We start from the raw sequence: 9,762 nt of genomic DNA, 5'->3' as shown, positions 1-9,762 counted from the left end.
TTGATCAGTAGACCAAAACATAATTAAATTCCCGCTGTTCTTGGTGATTACAGGTCACGAACATTTGTGTTTGCTTGATATTTCGATTTCCTTTTAGTGTTCAGGCGAATTCATCTGAAAATATATTCTAGTTTGAGATAATATTCCCATGCATGAAAACAAGCGGAGAGAAGCCTGTGCGTGTCCACACRCCTTTAAGTTCTGCAAGTCATTTTATTGATACATAATTGCAAGCGCAGCACTTGATTATTGAAATTGCGTTCAGATATGGAAACCTTTCTGAGAGTATTATAGTAATTATCCATGTCAGTTTAAAATGCTTTTACACCTGTGGGTTGAATGGAGCTAAATAATAAAATATATTGCTGCTCTGATTCCACACGATTGCCAAACTATTTCTATATTAGAATGAAGCCTTCTTCATGTGCAGTATGTGGGTAAAATATATAGTTAGTAAAGCCATAGTTAGTAAAGCCATAATCTATTTTGCCACTTTTGTCCACAACTTTGTCAATAAAACATCCCCATTAACAGGCCAGCAAATGAAATACATTTAAAACATTTAAAAMAAAGAAATATGACAGGGTAGGAACTATAGTTTTGGTCAGTGTTTCCCTTGGGACTATAATGAGTGGTGAACATGTAAACTGGTATAAAAACCCTCCTTGTATACCTGTCCCCCCCACTCTTCCCCATTAATCTAATATTATTGACTTTATTATCATCTATTATCTATTTTTTTAGTTATCTATTTCATATTTTAACCTAACAAAGTTTGTTTTAAATAAAATAATTTTGAGAAATCACATTAGTTGAATGCATACAGGGAATCTACCTGACCCAAGAGCACCTTTAAAATCACAATTAAAATCCACATTAAAGCAGAGAAATGCCTTGATCTAACCACACCCTCCCTCCTTGATCCTTGCCTGCCTCACGTCTTCCTCACATCCAAGATAACTAAATGGACAGAAAAGAGCAGAAGCTCTGAGCTGTCCCATCAAGCCCAGTTAGTCTTAATCTCTCTTAGTCTCTTAGTGTCCAGATGAGAGCTTTTGTGCCGAAGGTACTGTGTGGAGTCATTAGGCTACTGCGTTGTTGCTGTAGGCCCTACTAGTCTACAGTGTATTTGTGTGAGACCAACCATTTTCTGAACATGCTGTTTTTAAGAAGAATTTGGGTTTTGGGTTTTCTGAGAAGTTATGGTTGTTTTTTATATATAAATATACATTTAAACAGTACCAGTCAAAAGTTTGGACACATTTACTCATTCAAGGGTTTTTCTTTATTTMGACTATTTTCTARGTTGTAGAATAATAGTGAAGATGTCAAACCGACGAATTAACACATATGGAATCATGTAGTAAGCAACATTTTTTAAACAAATCCAAATATATTTTATATTTGAGATTCTTCAAAGTAGCCACCCTTTGCCTTGATGACAGCATTGCACACTCTTGGCATTCTTTCAACCAGATTAATTAGGAATGCTTTTCCAACAGTCTTGGAGGAGTTCCCACATATGCTGAGCACTTGTTGGCTGCTTTTCCTTCACTCTACAGTCCAACTCATCCCAAACCATCTCAATTGGGTTGAGGTTGGGTGATTGTGGAAACACTATATATGCCTCCAACTCCCTGTAGGCCTAAATGGATAGTTTGAATCAACCCTTACAGAAAAATCACATTATTTCACATGTGGAATCATGTGAAAACGTGTTTTTTGAACACTTCTCATGTGCACTCTTAGAAAAAAGGGTTCCAAAAGGGTTCTTCTGCTATCACCATAAGAMAACCATTTTTGGTTCCAGTTAAAACCCTTTTTGGTTCCAGGTACTTTTTGGTCTACAAGGAACCCAACACGTTTCATGTTATTACATGTTGTCAGGTTTTATCATTAACTTCACATAAGATCACATGTGATTGCATGAAACCATGTTTTTGGAACACTTCATATGCTCATGTAAAATCAATGTGGTTTTTCCGTAAGGGGATTAAATAAAGAAAGAGATAAAGAAAGAAAGAAAGAAAGATCAATGCAATATCCACATTTTAAATGCAAATCCATGGATCAAATTTAAAGGGAAATTCTGCCACTTTCCAACCTCATATTCATTATCTCGAGCACCATACCAGTCTACATATTTGAAAACAGCGTGTTTCTATGATCTGTAAGAAAGATCCCCCCCCCCCCCCCCCCCCCAAAAAAGAAAATCTGTGACATCACAGGGATTCAAAGTGAGAAAAACTGTGATTTTCAAAACCTGCAACAATGTTTTGTATTTTCTTGCTGCCCACATCACTGCGAATCTCATAGTGTTTGAAAATCACTGTTTTTAGAATGTTTTAACTTTTGGTGATGTCAAAAAACTATATATTTTTTCTACTGAAACAATGAAATGCACTATTTTCATAGACACTGCTATTGTCCTGGAGATAATGAAAACGAGGTTGACAAGTGGTGGAATTGCTCTTCYAGACAGTCATTATCATCCTATTGTGGTTATAAGAAGCTGAGGCCTTATCTGCCTCATCAGCACTCTGTTAGTCAAGTCTTTCCCATGTCATGCCACTGAAAGGCACTGTTGTCCACAAATGAACCCATGAATACCATAGGTTGATGGTGAATTACAAATCACTGTTGATGAACCGCATAACTGCTGTCTGTCTTTCTTAAAGATTCTGATAAACAATCGAAACACTTGCTACTTCTACAAATTGTCCTAGCATACTTGCATGCCACCAAAAACCCTCGGGAACCTGCATACGTTTCACATTTTTGTTGTGGCCCTGAAACTAGCTCATCAAATTCACCTATTCAAGGGCTTAATGATTAGTTGACGAGTGGAATCAGGTGTGCTACTGTAGCTGTGGAATAGTTCAAATACATTGAATGGCTGCGGTCCCCGAGGAGAGGTTTGAAAACCCCTGGCCTAGACTTAACTGTATTGATTGAACGATGCATGAGGGCTTCTGAGTGCGTGTTCAATGTGCGTCCTCTCCCCCTTAAATGTGCYTCCTCTCCTCAAGACCTGTGGCCTTTGTTAGTACYTTGTCAAGGAGGGCGTTCACATGTTTTGGGGAGCAGAGGATCACTAGTTCGAGCCTGGTATGGGACAGGGACAGTGGAGGAAGCTATACTGTTAGCAGCACACTGACATCGGTTTCGCTTAGACAACCGAACAGCCTGCTTTTACTATTTAACACAGCTTTCTTACAATAACTTTTATGCCATGTACACTACAGGTTTGGCATGTATTGTCTGTCTATTGGCAAGTGGCCACTTGCACAATCCTCGGCACAGGTGTGTCGATCAAGGAGAAAAGAAAAATCCACATTTAAAAATTGAAATTGGAGTGACGGTCACCGCAGGAACAAGGTCAAAGTGAAAGTGCAAAATCGATTCTSSAAAATAAATATATTTATATATATATCTTAAAATAATATAGAGCTTGTTGATCAAGATTCTGAGCAAAGATGTCTCTTTAACTTTGGTGCAGGGTAATGAGAGAAATGAGTGCAAATGCTCTAAGTAATAGTTCCTGATTTTTTCACATCACAAATTCTTTTTTCAACTCGTTTTTGTATCTATGCATAAATTAAAATATCCGCTGAAATTTATTATTCATCTGAGATGTGATTAATATGCAAAATTATGTAAATTAAGATGCAATTAGGCTCCAATTCTCTAGTGGAATTTTCCATTATAATTTAATACAAAGTAACAGAGTAATTGGTGTCACGTGTAATTACGGTTACTCAAGTATACTTTCAGGCATGCAAATGATTTGCTATATGTTGGTTATCCTATGCAAATGTACCATGTGGTGCTTTAACAAGTTGGGAAATATGAAGGGAAACCAAGAGGGATTAACAAAAAAGGCAACTACACAAATGTGCATTTCTCTTATTTATGACTGGATCATTCTAGGTGCTGTACGTTTTAGGATGAATTTTACAAAAGATAGCTTGGCTGGAAAGCCAGTCAACTGAATGTTGAGAGTAGATGGGGCTCTTATATTGAAGCTTAAAAACATTCACCTGTGCACATCATGGTATCAATATTGTATCTGATCATGAGAAAAGTAATCAACTTTCAGAGATGGACGAGCTAGCATAACAGCTTGGATATAACCATTTTTTGTTTTTGCGAGGCCTAAAGGTGGGGCCATTGAGTGTCACGGACATTACCGGACGAAATCGGTTCTCCTGAGTGATATTAGTGGCATGTGCATTCGTGCGGGATCGTAGAATGCACCGGCTCTAGACCACCGTCCACGTCCCTTTATCCGGCATGGTTCTGACAGGAGCGTCCTTTTTTCTTGTTGTCTTTCATCCCTGGCTTCACTCACCAAATTACTTGTTTTATTATTTAACCTCTGTTTCCCATGTTTTTTTGTGAGTGAATTGTTATGTGTACATTCGGTCCGTTTTTCTGGATCCGCCTATGTTGCTAGAGTGTTTTTTTGGATTTTTTGTGAGTAAAGTGACTTTGGGATAAATCATATCTGCTTGGCCTAAGCAGTTAACTCTGGAGGGCATCTTGTCCTCGACAGCGATCACACAGTGAAGTCCGCGCCGCATCCTACATTGAGTAACTTACCTGTTTGATTGGCCAACTCGGGAGCATCACTGGCTCGGAAGCCTTAGGGTGCCATGACATATTATAACTATATTGTGATCATGGAACTAAACTGGTTCACACAATATAGGCTGCACAGCTAATGTTGGAGCCTCAATTATTCTGGCACAGGGCGATAAAGACTCACCGTCGGCAGTCTGCTCTTGAGGGGAAGAGAAGAAGCGATTATGTAATTGATATTCTATTTAGGTATAGACTAACAGGTCCTTTACTCTGCTCTTGGGAAATTCCTTTGCGGAGCGCAACTCCCCTCTCAGGAGCCAAATTGATTTAAAATTGTTACATGGCTGGTTACATGTTCCTGACATCATTGCTTTGCGCCGCTCTCTCGTCTCTCGTCATGCTCATCGTACGCTCCTTTCCTCTCTCTCTTCTCTCTCTCTCTCTATATCTTCTTCTCTCTCTCTCTCTCCTCTCTCTCTCTCTCTCACGGTCGGAGTGAACTTTCTACTCTTTATTTATATCCACACGACCACTTGATATTCTCTATCAACATCTTATATCTCAGCACATTTTTGGAACACTACGACAACACACATTCCATCATCAAATCTCACGATTCACACACATACAAACATCCCACACACCCACATACCCACACACACGACGGCATTACACTCAATCCTGTCACACAAGCACACACACAACTCAGGGCACACACAAACACACTGCTATCTTGTCTTGTTCATGATCATTGCACTGACACCAAAGTACGTCTTTTGTATCTCCCCTCTCGCCAGCAGCTCTCGCTTCTCCGGCCTCACGGCTGTGTGCCTGCCTGCTTGCACAACTCTCTCAAAGAACATATACATCTTACTCTTTTCAAGCTAACCAAACACAGGGCCGTCCAAACAGAAAGCTAAGAGCTTTGAGACAGTCACATCCCACCTGAGAGTACAGACCCACCAAAATGTACCAAACCCATCCAAACTCTATTGACAGTTCAATTTCGCCACTTATATTATCCTACCTTAAACCAATGGGCAAATTAAGCTTGGTTCTATCTCCTTTTGTTCAATACATTGAGTATTAGGACATAAGCCTGTACCTTCTCAACTTTTTATATAATATTCTATAATCCTAATTAATTGTTGTTAGTTCCAGGACACAGAGGCAGACTAATCAGCACTAAAATTGGCTGGACCCCATTCGGGCGTAAATCACACTGACGCGGGTAGCTCCAGCCAAACTTCTTTAAAGAGGCCAATTATCTCCCAAGATAATCCCCTCCAACCGCAGCTTCTCTCCCAGCAACTTAATGTCGGGCAGGACCGTTGAAGGCCACTTATGATCTACCAGTCTCAAGCTTATTCAGCCCACTGCCGGGACCCCCCATTCCCAGCACTGTCTCTAACTATGCTCTCATATTCCTACTCTCTCCTAACTCGACTATGATCGTTCTCATCCAACCAGGATGATAAGAACCCCCCTAACTTCTTCGGGCGTTATCAAGGAATCTCATTCGATTCAACTATCTGCACACCATCTTCACAAGTCACTTTTAAGTACCTCCCTCCAACATTAACGAAGCTTCCTTATCCTCACACTCTAAACGCTTTTTCTCTGTATCGTATCTATCCTCACACCCAGTTGCGTCACTAATCAATTGGATGGGCGGGAAGTCCACTGAGCAGGGTTTCACATTTGCAGATCGACAACATGAACTCCAAACAGCTGTGTCTCTTGTCGTACCTCCTATAAGCAAACATGTACCTGACTTTCATTCAAAGTGGTGCGGCACTCGAAAGATAAGTAGGAGAAGGGTCGGTAAATGGTATACTCGTAGGTCTTCTCAGGAGGCTCGATACCATAGAAGAGACATTCCACCCACATGGGAGGTACAGTGCTTAGCCGCTAAGAATAGGAGTAGAATTTGAAGTAAAATATGACACTATTGGATGGGAAAGCCGGGGACATATGGGTTTAGCAATCAGAGCATGAGTGGCTTGTACATATATATTGTAGGTGTCTTCACTGCAAATATTACCCTGGCAGGCGGGGGTTAGCCTATTCTTTGTGTTCAACAATGGCCGTCCACTCATTATATAGGTTTGGATACTACCTAAGTCGTGTAGGGTTAGTCCCTTTAGCATAGACTAGGAGACAAGTCATACGTCATTGTGCTCGGAATCGTGGCCTCAGCGTAGAGCTAACGTTCGGCTCTGGGGATTACGGGAGCAATGTGACGAATGAGCTTACGCCTTGCTTAAAGTTCGAGGATTGTGGGCTCATTCTTCACAGTGATTAGTAGTCTAAGAGGCATCAATTCGAGCGGCCGGAAAGGTAAATTGCTCTGCGAAATTGCCACGAATTTGATCTTCTTTCGATCTGGCAGTTTTTAGGATGCGAACCCTGTGATTTTGGATAGGGTTGATGTATTGTGAGTGGCCAGGCTGGTTCAAATTTTTTTTTTTACATAATATTTGAAAAACGAAAGAGGGTGGCTTCAGGGCGGGTGTCACTTCCCGCACCACTGTCAGCCCAGCTCTCAACCATTCTCGTCTACCTACCTTGGAATAGCTACAATTTGGAGACTCTATGAGGAATTAGATGGGAGTATCGTCTGACGTTCTGTTTATCGCATGCTGCACGCTTGGAGAAAAGGATTTGGCACAAGATAACAGGCATCCCAAAAAGGAAGTCGCCAGTGTGTTGATATTTTTATGCGTGCAAATTGTGGGCAATAGTAGAAGAATAATGGTAGGGGTTGAGGACGATTCTAGCACTTTGTTGATCCTACTCTCAATTGGATATTATCCAATAATTTTTTCACATTTCAACAGGCCTCACATCCAACTTACAAACATTTTTCAAACTTTTCCATGATTTTTTCCATTTTTTGCGTCTTCTTCTTTGGGTTCTTCTATATTTGCGCCACGTGTAGCTGGGTCCTTCGATTAGCTTCTCTGATTGAATAATGGTATCCTCGCACTGCAGCAAATACCCTCTAGTTTGTTGGACTCTCTGTTGTATGAGAACATTAAGCGTAGCAGTCAGCTACTCTATAAGTATGACTTTTTATGGTGGCTGGGGCGTCCATACGCATCTAAGGCAATCTGGAATAGGGAGTGCGGGCTGGTCTGCCGCGCTTATTGAACATTGGGATCGGTTTACTGTTCTACGATTGTAGACCGTGGGAGAGAGGCGCGCTCGCAGCACCGGGAGGGGAGCAGAGCAATGGGCGTGACGCGTCATACGCACATCGAATTGATGGAATGAGGACATATCATACATGTGCAATGAAAGGAGGTTGAGTGGATGGAAGGCCGTTGGTCTACGAGCAGTATAGACAAAGTAAGAGATTCCAACGGGAAAGTCAAAGAAATTCATACCTCTGAGCTGACTAGACTTCATCGAGAGAGAGCTGTCTGTGAAAACGATCTCTTACGCCCTCCACCTAATCTCGATGATTTCAGGAGTGTTGCGTAAGTCGGGCGTCTGCCCCGATATGGGAAAGGCGACACATGTCGCCTCGTTGCACCATTTTGGGGAGATACAACTCCAGAGTCTAAGATGCTACTTTTAGTCATCTAGTGCCAGTATCGGGCTCGCATATCTACACCTTTTGGGCCTATCCCCAACGATTGGGTTTTAGTAGAAATGAAAAGTCAAGGCACACACCTATTCATCTAGCAATTTGAAGGGACCCAAAGCCCATGCGCAATATCCGTCATATAAAGGAAGTGAGCAGGAGTGCCTAAATTTATAATAATGCATCGAGCTCAAATATGGCGTTCGGGACGTATTCAGACCCCTTGACTTTTTCTACATTTCCTATGTTACACGCCTTCATTACAATTGATTCAAAAAAGAAATCCTCATCAATCTACACACAATACCGCCATAATGAAGAAATGAAAACAGTTTTTAGAAAACAGAAATACCATCTTTACATAAGTATCAGGAACCTTTGCTATGAGACTCAAAATGAGGCTCAGCTGCATCTGTCCATTGATTATCCTTGAGATGTTTCTACAACTTGAATTAGCGTCACAGGCTGTGGTAACTTCAATGGATTGGACATGAATTTCGAAAGGCACACCCTGGTTCCTTATAAGGTCCACACGTGAAAAAAAACAACAACCAAGCCATGAGGTCGAAGGAATTGCCCGTATGGAGCACCGGAGACAGATTGGTGTCAAAGCACAGATCTGGTGGAAAGGGTATGAAAAGCATTTTTCTGGCGCATGAAGGTCCCCAAAAAAACGTGGGCCTCCATCATTCTAAAATGGAAGAAGTTTTGGAAGCCCCAGAACCTTCCAGAGCTGGCCCGTCCCGGCCAAAACTGGGCAATCGGGGGGAGAATGGCCCTTGGTCAAGGAGTTAACCAAGAACCCTGAATGTGCCCACTCTGACAGAGCTGCAGAGTTCCTCTATGGAGAGAAGAACCTTCCAGAAGGACAACCGATCTATGCAGCACTCACCAACAGGCCTATATGGTCGAGGGCCAAGACGGAAGCACTTCCCTAAAGGCATATGACAGCCCGCTTGAAAAGTTCCAAAAGGCATCCTAAAGACTTTTCAGCCATGAGAAACAAGATTCTCTGGTCTGATGAAACCAAGTTGAAACTCTTTTGCCTGAAACCAAGTGTCACATTGGGGAATAGGCACCATCTCTACGTGAAAGCATGGTGTTGGCAGCATCATGCTGCAGGGGGTGTTTTTCAGAGGCAGTGACAGGGACACTACTCAGGATCGAGGAAAGATTAACAGAGCAAGGTACATAGAGATCCTGATAAAAACCTGCTCAGAGTGCTCAGGACTCAGACCTGGGGCGAAGGTTCACTTCCAACAGACACCGACCTAAGCACATAGCCAAGACACGCAGGAGTGTGCTTCGGTACAAGGTCTATGGGTGCCCAGCCGAGCCCGGGATTGCACCCGATCGAACATCTCTGAAAGACCTGAAAATACTGTGCAGTGACACTCCCATCCAACCTGACAGCGCTTGAGGAAGTCTGCCAGAGAAGAATCAATCAATCAAAATGTATTTGTAAGCCTTTACATCAGTGATGTCACAATAGTGCTGTACAGACACCCAGCCTAAAACCTCAAACACTAAGCAATGCAGGGTCCGAAGCACGTGGCTAGACAAACTCCCTAAGAGGCAGAACCTAGGGA

Source organism: Salvelinus sp. IW2-2015, linkage group LG35 (genome assembly GCF_002910315.2).
Source record: "Salvelinus sp. IW2-2015 linkage group LG35, ASM291031v2, whole genome shotgun sequence".
In the NCBI taxonomy this organism is placed as follows: Eukaryota; Metazoa; Chordata; class Actinopteri; order Salmoniformes; family Salmonidae; genus Salvelinus; species Salvelinus sp. IW2-2015.
The sequence above is the reverse complement of the archived record's forward strand: the minus strand, read 5'-3'. Positions refer to the sequence as shown.